General features: G+C 30.9%; 1 pseudogene; it reads left to right on the plus strand.

The window, feature by feature from the left end:
• The first annotated feature begins 1,214 nt into the window (after positions 1 to 1,214).
• On the plus strand, positions 1,215 to 12,735 carry LOC134267227 (ankyrin repeat and death domain-containing protein 1A-like; annotated as a pseudogene).
• Positions 12,736 to 13,389: the final 654 nt, after the last annotated feature.

Genomic DNA, 13,389 nt, shown 5'->3' on the forward strand with positions numbered 1-13,389 from the left:
TCCATCACTGGGATATTTCTTGACATAAAACTTGAAATAATCATTGTTTATTGACAATGCATTGTACGTCTTTGATACATCTAAAATAAAATGTCGAGTTGAAAGCCACAGAAAGTGTTTTCTTCTTTTCGCTATTAGATTTTGAACAAATTTTACTTCATATATATGAATACGAAAAAGATTTGCCTGTAACGGGGTACGATTTGTACCCAAGGGGATTCTAATAGATTGTTTGAAGACCTGGTCTCGATAAACCACATAGATATTGTCTATAAGAAACTCAAGCATCTTTTTTATAACCACTTCAGAGTACTTGTGTGTACAATCAGAATATTTTTAACAAAATTATTTTGCAAATGACCAATGACAAGGTAAGGAAACGTGCGAGTTCCTTCTTATTGAAAAAGCAGATGTCAATGAAATCAAAAGGCCTGGACTTTATCGTGGGTAATGGTTGTGTATAAAGTTGAAAAATCGTAATTTCTTATGTCACTTATGATTTGCTTATTTCTGTTTACTGACTAATAAATGGCATGATTATATTAGTAAACCTGTCATGATGATATGTTAGATTTTTTTTTGCACTATTAGATCTTAATTCATTTTTCCTTGGCTGTGTTGAAATTGTTAAATTTCAGAAAAATAGTTGACTCTATAGATTCACTTGATTCCCCTTACCATTTTACACAAAAAACCGCTCCAACCTCGCTGCGGATAGACTATTGTTTGCGAAAAAATACTAGCATGCTGACATTTGTGGATCACTATTGTTTCTCTTTTTTAAAAGTTGAAACTTTGATGCGTCGCTTCTCGTTTTGGTGCAATATCGAGCGATTGAGGGGGACCCGGACACTATACGTTTGAAGACATAAGAGCATGATATATTTACATGTCTAACACGGGAGAGTATGACATCCATCAAGAGAATAATCAATACCTTTCATATATCGGGTCAAATTCCTCCACACGCTCGTTCTGTCGTCTGCTCTGGGCACCTTCTGCAACATTTCCCTCAAAATCGACAAAGTAACAAAACTCTAGCACCTGATCCATTATTAATGACCTCTATGAACCTTTCTAAAACACAATACTATTTTCTAATTCTAGATACCTATTGCTAAAATGTTGTTTTGGATCATCTCTTTTCAAAAATTTCCCTATTGTGTATTTAGCTGAATTTGGATACTTTGTGCTTATTGATTAAATGTATATGTTTACAAGTGGGTAGTAAACAAAAGCATCTAAGATATGGATTGTGTTTTGCATCACGTAATCTGCCTGAATTATTCGATTGGTTTGACAGTTTCAGATGATATAACAGGATGAGCTTCAAAGATGGAGGTTATAAGTAAGTAGTGAAGTTGTATCTAATAAAGACGATGGGTTGGATATATATTTATTAACCATTTGTACTGCTGTGACTAAAGGGAAATGATTTACAGAACGGTTAGATAAAGGGACCTCAAAGAGTATATCTTTTCTTTGTCCACAATTGAATTTAGAGAAAGTAATGTTGTCCAAAATGCTATTAAAATCACGAATTGCCTTTCTTTCAACATGTATGCACATACGGCATTATTAATGCCAATTTTGTTGGTAACTTTTATTAATGTAAATAGTGAATTCTCTTTAGTCTATTGTTTTACTAATTGCAGTGTGTTTCAAAGAGACATAGATATAGTGTGCCCTCAACACTTGTTTCCACTTCACAATTATTCCCTAAACAATTCAGCGCGTTATGAATATTAAAATTTCTCTTTTGGGTCATTTCAAATTATCATTTTGAATTTGCTTTTGTACCGTAAAATGAAAGCAGAAAATGTCGTTTGTTTTTTATGTTATTCTCTTCCAATGTGTTTTTTTTTTACATACAAATGTAAAACAGACATTACAACTAAACATATTGTTAACAAGATTTTCTTCCATTTTCCATCATAATTCTTTGAACATTTCAAGAAGCAAATACGCTGTAGATGATAAAAAAGAGATGTCTTGCCATATTTCTGGTACTAGCAAGAAGTGAGGTTTTTGTTTTGAAAGGACAAAGAATTTTTTAAACAAAAAATTAGCATTTTTAGCAATGCTGTTGCTTGATGTAGCAAGTTTCATATGATATCTTCTTGAAAATCATTGATTTGCTTTTTCTTAAACTTTCCATTGTTACTTTATTCAAGGTGGCAAAATAAATTGAAACAAAAACCCACTGATAAGAAACTAATCAAATGTACAGCGCTTTGACTGTGATGCAATGTTCTGCAAATTTGAAAGCATATTACTAATTCTTCTAATAATATAGTCATGTATTCAAGATTTCATATTCGATAGATACCGAAGATTCAATTGGTTAAATAATGTTTGCCTTTTTGATAAGTTTTAAGGTCTTTTTATGATCTCTTGTTTTACTCATTGAAATATTGTTATTCATTACTCAAACCTGAAAATTCAAAGAAATTTTCTTTTCAGAATTTGCAAGGATGATTTAAACAAAAACAAATTTGATTAATGTAAAGTTATGAATAAAATGCATCGTATACAGGCAACTTCGCCACATATGATCCACATATGATTTTCCACATTTGATTCTCATATGATTGTATAAACATATGATCCTCATATGATCCACATATGATCCTCATATGAAAGGCAATACATATGTGAATCATATGTGGCGAAAATGCCTATGTATGCTTATTAAAATATGAGAATCAAACTTCATCAGATTCAGATAACTTTTAAAGTTTATGTTTGTGTTGTGATCAGAACTTATGAAGATAAACATGTATAGAAAAATTAATCAATTATATAATGTAAATAAAATATGAAAAAGTATATGATTTTTTTGCAGTGACAAAAGGTGAAGTCAATTTTCACAAAGCTGCCAGAGAAAATGATCTCGAATCTGTCCGAAAATTGTTGTCCGAACATCGTATTAACGTCAACTGTAAAAACAATGTAAGTGATAAAATTGTTACAGTTTCCAAACATCATACATTGTACGTAAAAAGTCGAGAATCGTTTTATCGTATAGTAGCTTAGCACTTTTTCTTTTACACATTTACATGCATTTGTCATTATTTTACAAAGTAAACTACCTGACAGATACAGTATGCTAACATAATGGATTAAAGAGTTTTTCAGAGGATGTATTGGGAGCCTTTTTCTTCAGATTATTGCTAAAAGTATTTAATAGTGTTGGTCAAATGACCTTCTTTTTATCCACTCTTAGTTGGATCGAACGGCTTTACACTGGGCAGCTGCTAATGGCAACATAGAAGTCATAGAAGAGCTCATGGAAGATGGCGCAGATCTGGAATCGAAGGACAAGGTACTAGTATTATGGATGTTTTTCAACATATAAATGTTGCACATTAACTCAACCTGGTCTTTTTCCTATTTTGTATTAGTGATCTATTAGAGTAAATTGGAAGTTAATCTTCTTCAATGAATATGAAAATAGTTGACTTTCTAAATAAAAAAGTTCATTTTCATTTATTTTCCCATAAATATTTGTAGTATGGAATGCGTCCAGTTTTATGGGCGGCCTGGCTTGGACATTTAGAAGCTATTAAGGTGCTAATTACAGGGGGTGCTACTCCACTCTGCACAAATAAGGTAACTTTTTAACACCATAGATATTCAATCTTTATATTCAAAATTTTCCAGATAAGATAAAAGGAATAATACGTATGTAATGATGCATAATTTTTTGACAGTTTTTTTTTTAATGCAAGCAAGTATATTTACAACATTCATACCGATGACAGAAATATGATTAATGTGTATTTATAAAAATAACATTGGTTAACTTACTTTAAAAAAACTGCGTTCTAACTTTTTTTCTTGAATTTATAGTTATTTTTTTTAAATTCTTTGTTTTTGAATAAAGTTTATATTTCTAGCAAGGAATGGGTATTCTACACTGTGCTGCACAAAACAATCATGTGGACGTGATGAACTTTATATTCGAATCTCTGGAAAACATCAATGTCAATGAAGAAGAAATGGTAAATATTATTTTATCCACGAGAGGCAATATATTGACCATACTGGTACATGTAGATGCTGATGCCTGTGTTATGAATTTTTATTTACCATTGTAACCGACAATTCTAAACTTTCTTTATCTACATATTCATGACTTTCATGTCAACAATCACAAAAGTGAGTATCTCAGATATCTTTTTATCTAATTAAAAAAAGTTTGGTTGATCTGTGATGAATTTTAGAAAATTAAAATTTGAAAAAAAATGATGAAAACTCGCACCAATTTTTGTGCACACATTTATTTATCCTTCGAATACTTGTTATCAAAGGTAGTCCCATTCTGACAAATAAGATAGCAATGATTCTGTGGCACAAGAATAAAATATGAAATGAAATGAAGAATTCACTTGATGTACCTTTCAATTCAACATTTAGATACATGTATATCGACGACACTTTATCTATTACCAATGCTATTGTAAATCCCATTCTCCTCGAAATTAGCTTTTAGAAGAAGGTATCACAGAGTATGACACATCTGTTCATTTTTGGATATTTTACTGGTAAAAGAACTGAAGTTAATAGTTACTTAATTATGAAGCTTTATAATAAAAGTCTTTCCTTTTCTATCAACAACTTCCCTTACTTGTGTAGCATTATATACCCTTATCACCTGCATATGGGTTTATTTCATATGCAAGAGCATGCTCTACATACGATCAAATTCTTAAACAAGACATGCTATTGACGAACAAGTCAATGAAATAAAAATATTAACAATCTCGTTTTAAGTCACCTTTTTGCAAGTTCTGTGGTCAATATAATGACTTGTGAGCAAATGAATTATATCATTATGTCGAATGCTAACATTTTTTATACCATTTGTTATTTCATCATTTGCATTGAATTTTGCGTTTTACCCAATCATGACAAGGGGCACATGGCGGGTGTGACCGGTTGGCAGGCGATGTTAATTCCTAGATGACACATGATTCCACCTCTTATGTTTTAGAGGCACGTGTTTGCTTTGCTCGTGATTTGTATTGTTTGAATTGACTTCCGAGCTGTATTACTGTTGTTATGTCCATATTCAAAATTTTGTTAAAGTCGGCATTTCGTAAATTCGTGTTCGTCAAAATGATCTTGACATTGGGTGGTATTTTTTCTAACATATTTTATTTCTACTGTAAGGCCATTGTCTTTATAAAAAATTTGAATACGGGCACATTCTACCTACCTAAACAATAAATAGGGTTCATGTTGGGTGTGACCAGCTAGAATTGTCGAAATTGAAGAACGGTATTTAATTTGTGTTTTGTGCATTTGACTGTTTTCCAAAAGATACGGGTTTTAATTATTGCTGTCATCTGTTTCACTTAAAATATGACTAAAAGAAGAAATGCTTATAAAGAAAGAATTGTGCAACTGTATCTTTCATGTCTTTTACAAATTACACCTCCAATGCCTGCTAATTTAATAAAAAATAAAATAGTATAGAATGCCCATAGCTTGGGTTTAAAACTACAGTCTTGCCTCACTAACCTGCCAACCCCTCCTTTTAATGTACAGAACCTAAGGTCTTTAATCAGCAATGAACACGATCTATTGAGGACACAGTTGTAGAGAAGAAAAAATGTCACAAACAGTCTGACCTGAGGCAAAGTACTGAATAATTAATCGTAACGACGAGAGGGGATTATCATATATACCATGCCAGTGAAAAATCATAGAACAAGAATAGAATTGTCAAGCATTATCGACTTCTTAATCATAGAAAAGTGGGTCTATGATGCTGCAATGTTGATTATTTTTATCTGAAATGTTCTCACATGTATTATCATGGATTAAACTGTCATATATGACCATTGCTTTACGGAGGGACCATTATTTTTCATTAGCTTTTAATAAGCCTATTACCTTCTAGTCAACCCTGGCTTTACAAGGTCGTGAATTTCCCTACAGAGATCCATTTTTAGTGTACTTTTATTGAAAGAAATGGAACCTTGACCTCGTCTTTTATGTTTCTCTGTATTAGAAAACTTTTGTTTTCAAGTGAATCTAAATATCAGAGAAAGGTTAAGGATTCTTCTTTTATTTTTCAGTGTAAAAAAGCCAGCTTTTGAAAACAAGAATGAAATGTTAATGAACAATCTCTTTCAAAGGTTTACTGAACTTTGAAGTTCTTTTATTCAGACAAACATATATAAAAAATTTGTAGTTTTGATTTGTATAAATGTTAATAAATCATTTCATCTAAATCTAAATGGGATTTGTATGAATTCCGTTTTATATTTAAATGCTTTTTTTTTTACATTTTGAATCAAAATAAAGGTTGAGTGTGAGGAAATATGGAATGATCCTTTATTGTTAGATAAAAAAGTTGTTCTATGTGTGATATTAATGTAATCTATTTCTCCATGTATTTATTCGTATTTTGTATTTATTTTTCATATCGTTTTTAGAAATAAAATCTTGATTAGCCAAAAGTTTTTTCTGAGGATTACAAGTTAAATATATTATTTGGTTATGAAATATGCAATAATGACATTGATGCAACAGTACTTCAATGAGTATGAGTAATCTAGTACTTAAACTAGTGTTCAAGAAGTAAAACGAATTTTGTGTCCTTTATTTGCATTGAATAAGTTCTTCGAGTTTTATTAGGGATATCTAAGTGTATTTAACGTTGATTTGATCAAAATTATGTTTCTAGACAGCAATATATGACATAGTTATGCTTCCTTATTTCGAATAAAGGTTTGGTCTTTTCTTAGGCTGGAAGGACTCCTCTTCATCTCGCGGCGGAAGCAGGTCACATAGAAGCGGTGATGCGGCTGATAGACATGCGCTGTGATGCAAACAGGAGGGATAAGGTTATCTATCGCCATATGAAAAAAAAACTTTATCATAAAAGTTTATAAAAATCTATTTTTACAATGCTCTTCTTTTTAACGCCTTACAGCAGCTTTTCAAATATTGTCTCAACATTTTCGGGGAAATAAATTTACAAAATATCTACCATAGAACCTTTGATTTCGATGAACAATTCAGTACTATATGATGGAGATAATGTGGTTCTAAATGATATGTTAACAATGTTCCTTACAGGAGGGTAAAACGTCACTGCATTTAGCTGCGGAAGCTGGAAAGAGTGAGGTCATCAAAAAGTTACTTACCCTTGGAGTGGAAGTAGATGATAGAGATGTGGTATATCTTCAATTTGGTACCAAAACATTAACTTTACCACTGAAATATAAACCAAATTATATCGTTAAACAAAGACATAACAGTTAATCTTTTACAAACTTGATTTGCTTACTTTTTATCATTCTTATAGTAACATACATGTATTTCTGGTATTCTGAATGCTTCAGCTACGTACTTCTAACATCATTTATATAATTATAGATTACTGATTCTAGATTGTTTATTTAATTAATTCTGTAAAACAACACTAGCTTCATTTTACTGTATACAGGGAAATATTCGCCCCCATTTTATTTTCGCCCCTTTTGCCCTTGTCAAAAGTGGGCGAATTTAAAACGAGCAATTCAAAGAACACAGTATACATTCTTAAACAGAACTGTGACTGGACGAATTTAAAACGGAGCAAAATTGTTTTCAAGTGTAAAAGGGCGAAATTAACACGGGGCGAAAATAACACTGTATACAATATTCTGAATCCTTTATATACTTACCCCTCTTCTCATTGGGATAATTGTAGATTCCTGATATTCTGAATTCTTTATTTACTTAATTCTGTTTATTAAGAGTACTTTCCTGGTATTCTGAATCTTCTTTTTTTTACTTTTAGGAAGGTAGAACAGCCATGCATATTGCAGCAGAAGAAGGTCATCTAAAGGTCATAGAGGTCCTTTTTGACTTTGATGCAAAAGCTGATGCAGAAACAATAGTATGTTTTATTCTTTGCCCTCTTTTAATATTTTAAGTTTGACATAATTTACAGAAATTACTTAGCTGAAAATGAGTATAAAACATTTTCTGCACTAAAAATGATTTAAGCTGCCTCCTTATACATAATTGCATAATTTGGAATTGAACATATTCAATGTAATAATTGCTTGAATTTAACTTTGCCGATGAACTTTTTTACATATTGAGTTTGCCATTAAAATATCAAAAAGCATGCACACCTTTTACAAATACAGCAAAAGTCGGTTAAAATTCCCAAATCTCGATCACATAAAATTTCATGTTTCGGTTGCATACTTTCCAGGTTTGCTCTGTAAAATATTTCACTAATGTTGTATTGTGTTTTTCATTCATTTTATGAAAGCTAATTCGCTGTTGTAAGGGGTCTGGCAAGGTATGAATATCATTATCGCCTTTCCTTAATGTCCTGTGTATTCTCCGAGACTATAAGTCTGTCATATCCATTTGATCCATTGCCTTCTGATTTGGTAGATTCTTTTTCAGTTGTTGGTTGATTATTAAAACTCTTTCATTGCAGTGCCACCTTTTCAACATCTTATCTTTATCTAATAAACTTGGAACCATTTTATTGTATACATTAAGACAATGGTTAAGAATTTTATAATTTATCAGGCTTTCTCAATAAAAAAATTCTATGGTGTGTCGTTTTTGAAACCTTCGTGACTCACAGCGGACACAGTCGTTTGTATGAATATAAAGGATATTACTGTAATGGGAAAATAATTATCATCAGATTCAGAATTTATTTCAGACACCTCTTCTGGCAAAAACTGATATTAAATTGTGAAATTTATAGCTTAAACGGATATAGCCAAGCATTTACACTAAACGTTAATGTGATGCTCTGTTTATACTAACTGAAGACTGGATGGAAGTGAAGTGAGGCATGGGTTATGGGATTTATTATTAAAGTAAAAGGAACAAATTTATTGTACATGTTTGAATGATTGAAGTAAAGCAAAGCTCATCTCAATCAATCATACAAGCACATTTTTTTTTACTTCCACATTTAAATAAATGGTTTTTTTTTATTTTAACAATAAAAGAAAAAATTTATTAGCTAAACAGGAGTGGGATAACTTATTATAAAGTAAAGGGTTTTTGTTAAATTTCCGAATAATTGTCATGCCATGAGTACTTGTATATTATAAAAATATAGTACTTATATACACATTTTTTTTATAAATCTGTTATGAGAATTATTTTGCTAAAAATAAAGTTCTCTCTTGGGAAATAACACGTTTTGAGAAAATCTTTTAACTTTATTTCAGAAATATTTCCACCATTGTTTGTATAAATATATAATCTAGACAGAGCTAATTATTAAATGACAAGTCTTGCATTTGTGCCATCAGTTGTAGAATTTTGCAAGAAAGACAACAAATATTAGGTGTTTTCAATCAGAACTCATTCTACTACAGGATGCTATTGTACTTTAGAGGAAAAATGCGCCCTATGGCGAGATAAAGTTGATTAATTTCTTGAAAAAATACGTTGTTTTTCAATGTTTCATTCTTTATTAGATATGCATAAACTAGATCCGAATAAAGTGAAATTTTGTGAAGAATAATCTTTAAATATGAATTTTGAAACTAAGAGCCATTTCTACTCTTTGAAACTTCATGAGATGTCAAGGTGTACAATACTAATTGTTTAATATTCACTACTTTAAAATAATCAATTTTTTCATTTTCTTTTCGCTTTAATCCTGCACATTTCATTTTCAGGCCATACAACAGTGTTCATTAAAATTACAATTTTATTTCAACAGAAAGAGATGAGTCCTCTTCATTTTGCTGCCATGAGGGGACATACGGAAATCGTGAGCTCCCTGATAGAACATGGCGCCCAGCTAGATGCGGTTAACTTTGTATGTTATTTTAAACAATTTGCTTTCTACATATAAAAACTTAGATGCAAATAAAAATTTCTCTTGCATGCACTTTTTTTTTACTATTTTAGTCGTTTAATTTTAATTGAATGGATTAAAGGTTTAACGAAAATAACGATGTCCTTAGTTTCAAATTCATACTCAACTTTTTATCAATGTTTCCCACAACACCACACTATTACCTTAACGGTTATTTAATATTGTTAGGGTATACTATTTCTGTCGTTTACCACAGAGATCATGATCATTTGATTTACATATCAAAAGTACAAAATCTGCCCTGGTTGAATTATTAAAGACAATAAATGTTACTCACGTTTGAATATCCGGAAAGGGAAAGTCTCTTTTGTGGGATTTATGACGTTAATAAATTGCCCATCTGTTACATGAATCCACAGTGTTGGTGAATTATTCTATTCCTTTTAGCAAGGAAATACACCCCTACATCTTGCCGCCCAGAATAATCAACCAGACGTAACGAAAATTCTCATCAAAAATATGTGCCAAGTCAACATTCAAAACTATGTGAGTACACCATCATAAAACTTCTTGTTCTGATAGATATAAATCATTGGATATGGAAATGGTTTTAATAATTTAACAATGCTGGCATAGATTTAATTTTACATTATAGAAGACATGAGGAACAATCTTAAAATAAAAAAAGCAACAAGTCATGGTATCAAGCATGGCACTTTACATACCAAATCATTAAAAGTGAGATTTGAAATCATCGTTATAAGAATTATATATATATGTGCTACTGAAATTTTACAGAGACAAATGACAGCTCTTCATATAGCCGTAGAGTCTGGTTTTCGAATATCGTGGAAATTTTACTTGATGCAAACGCTAGTCTTGACTTGAGAGAAAAGGTAATGTGCTTTACATATTTAACTACTCTTGATTCGTTGATTAGTTCATTTATTTAATGTCAAACACAGAATTATGATAGACTAGCTGTCAAATTTACAGTTGGGAAAGACGCCGCTACAACTTGCTGCTAGAGGGAGCTTTGTCGCAATTGTGGATATGATAATTAAAGCTGAGAGATACTATGAAGTATCAAGGGTATGATATTAGTTCTGAAACCTCAGGGAATTCCTTAATAGTCTTTCAAAGTATCTTTTTATTCGGATTTCATTCATTCATTATAAACTTTGAATTCACCACAATAAAGACAGGGTTAGCTTAATGATTGAAATTGGGTCACAGTAATTTAATTGTTGAAGGTTGGGCTATCGACAGAATCTTTGCAAAGAGAGAAAGGGGGATCAGCTTAACACTTTAAGAAATACCACTTCCAATGCCACATTCCATTTTAAAATTTTTTTTCATGAGAAATTAGTTGATAGTTGAAAAGTTGAACCAATGGTATTTTTGTTAACCTTTTCTAGTATCTTTTCTGGACTCAGTACTTTGATGACACATCTGAGATGTGCATCATGTGACAATTCTATCTGAAGATTGATACATTTTTATGGTTTACTTTGATAAAGGACTACCTTTAGGAAAAAGGAATTAGATGACCTCGACCCACATTTATATCTACGACAGCCTCGACATCCTCTGGCAGGTCAAATGAAAGATATTCTTTGGAAGCTTGCCACCAAACAGCTGAAGTCTGTGGACTGGAAAAAGCTTGCTCTGTACTGGAAATTCACAGCAGAACACATAAGGTCCATAGAACATCAGTATACAGGTACAGGTCTTTATGGAATGTGCTTATAAGAAAGTAAAGAAAAAATACATTTATGTTAATTGTTAAAAATTCCGGTTTATTTCATTTAGCGTTTGTGTTTTTTCAACATTTCGTCAATTAAGGTTCATTGATACTCTTATAAGAGTAATTACTCTTAGTGACATAAATGTTTATTATTCCTTTATGAATTTGTCAAGTTGAAATGTCTTTATTGGCCAAATTTTCCCGCAAGCCATGATACATTGCTGTACATGTATAATTGTTTGTATTTTACTCCTAAAACGCATTTCATTTGGAAATTATGAGCATTAAAGCAGCATTTTGTATGCGTAAGTAGAGGGTTTATGAACCTTAAAGTACTTGTATGATATTTCAATACAAAATGTTTATTGGCGGTGATGCTGCAGCAAATCTGCAGAAACACCTTGACCAACGCCAGCTCTTGCTCTCAGGCAATCAGCCTGGCTGAAAAAAAACAGAAATGAACGTAATTTTTGCCCAAAAGATCGGATTTTTTGTTAGGAAAATGGTCACTCTTTTGGCATAAAAAAATTAAGTCAGTTAATCATAAGTTGGAGCTTTACCAGTTTCAGTAGGATTATTTTTATTTATATAAGCGGAACAAATAGGCATAGTTTTAAAGTTAATCAATTAACTCCAATTCTTCTCATTCTGAAATATGAATAAAAAAATTAATTTGTGACGATAAATCGTTTTAGGTATCGATTCTCTTTCACGTAAAGTAATTATTTTGGGTTTGAAAAAGTTCTTCAAAGCATTGAAGTGAACGACACTTTATTATTAAGGACCACACAGCTACAAGGAACATGGATTTCGTTTGTTAATGATATGGCTGCACGGAGTAAGAAAAGACGAAAACATCATGAGGCTTCTGTTTGAAGCTCTGTCTGCTATTGACAGAAGGAGTTTAGCAGGTGACTAACAGATTTATTTTAAATTCGATTAACTCTACATTTAGAATATTTACTTGTGAAAGGGTATCTTTATTTAATTAATTTATCACAAAAAAGGAAATGGTTTTTGTAAAAAAAAAATGATTTAAAAATGCTGAATACATGTATTTTGTTTTATATTTGTATACATTTTTTTTCAGAGCAAATAAGGCGGCGAGCAGATTTGCGGAAGGAAAAATTTTGTATGAATGTTTATTGTTCTATTGTATGACAAAGGTTTTTAAAAAGCTTAGTTATAATAAAATTGTTAATAACATTGGTGCTATAAAATGAAAATTTTAATTTGTTTTTATTTCCTTGAAAGAGGTCTTTTTGTCATTCTTGTGTGATTTACAACGATGTGTTCATCATGCAATACAACTTTTATTGGAATAAAAAATTTTATACAGTTAGTAGTTTGTATATTATATTTTGTATATTTTGTATACATACATAATATGTATCAAGCGTTACAGTTCTGAAACACTAGTACATACAGTGTGGAAAAAGTATGAACTTCATAGATGAAAAATGGAGAATACGAACAGTATTCAAGCTAAAAGTTCTTTCTGCATTCATACAATGATGTACATAGATCTACATTTAAACAAAGTATCTTATATCTACAAAAACATACGGAAACCCATTTAGGACCTATCAAAAAATACTTTTTGAATTCGTTATAACGATTTTTAGAATTCGTTATAGCGAATTAAATTTGTTATTACAGATTTATTGAATTCGTTATAACGAATTTTATTTGTTATAACAGATTTGTTGAATTCGTTATAACCAATTCAAAAAATTGTTAAAACAAATTCTTAATTGTTATAACGAATTCAACAAATTTTTAATAAACATTTAATTCGTTATAACGAATTAAATAAATCTGTAATAACAAATTA

This window comes from Saccostrea cucullata, unplaced genomic scaffold (assembly GCF_032062105.1).
Source record: "Saccostrea cucullata isolate Sc308-1 unplaced genomic scaffold, CSIRO_AGI_Scuc_v1 ctg14435, whole genome shotgun sequence".
Classification (NCBI taxonomy): Eukaryota; Metazoa; Mollusca; class Bivalvia; order Ostreida; family Ostreidae; genus Saccostrea; species Saccostrea cuccullata.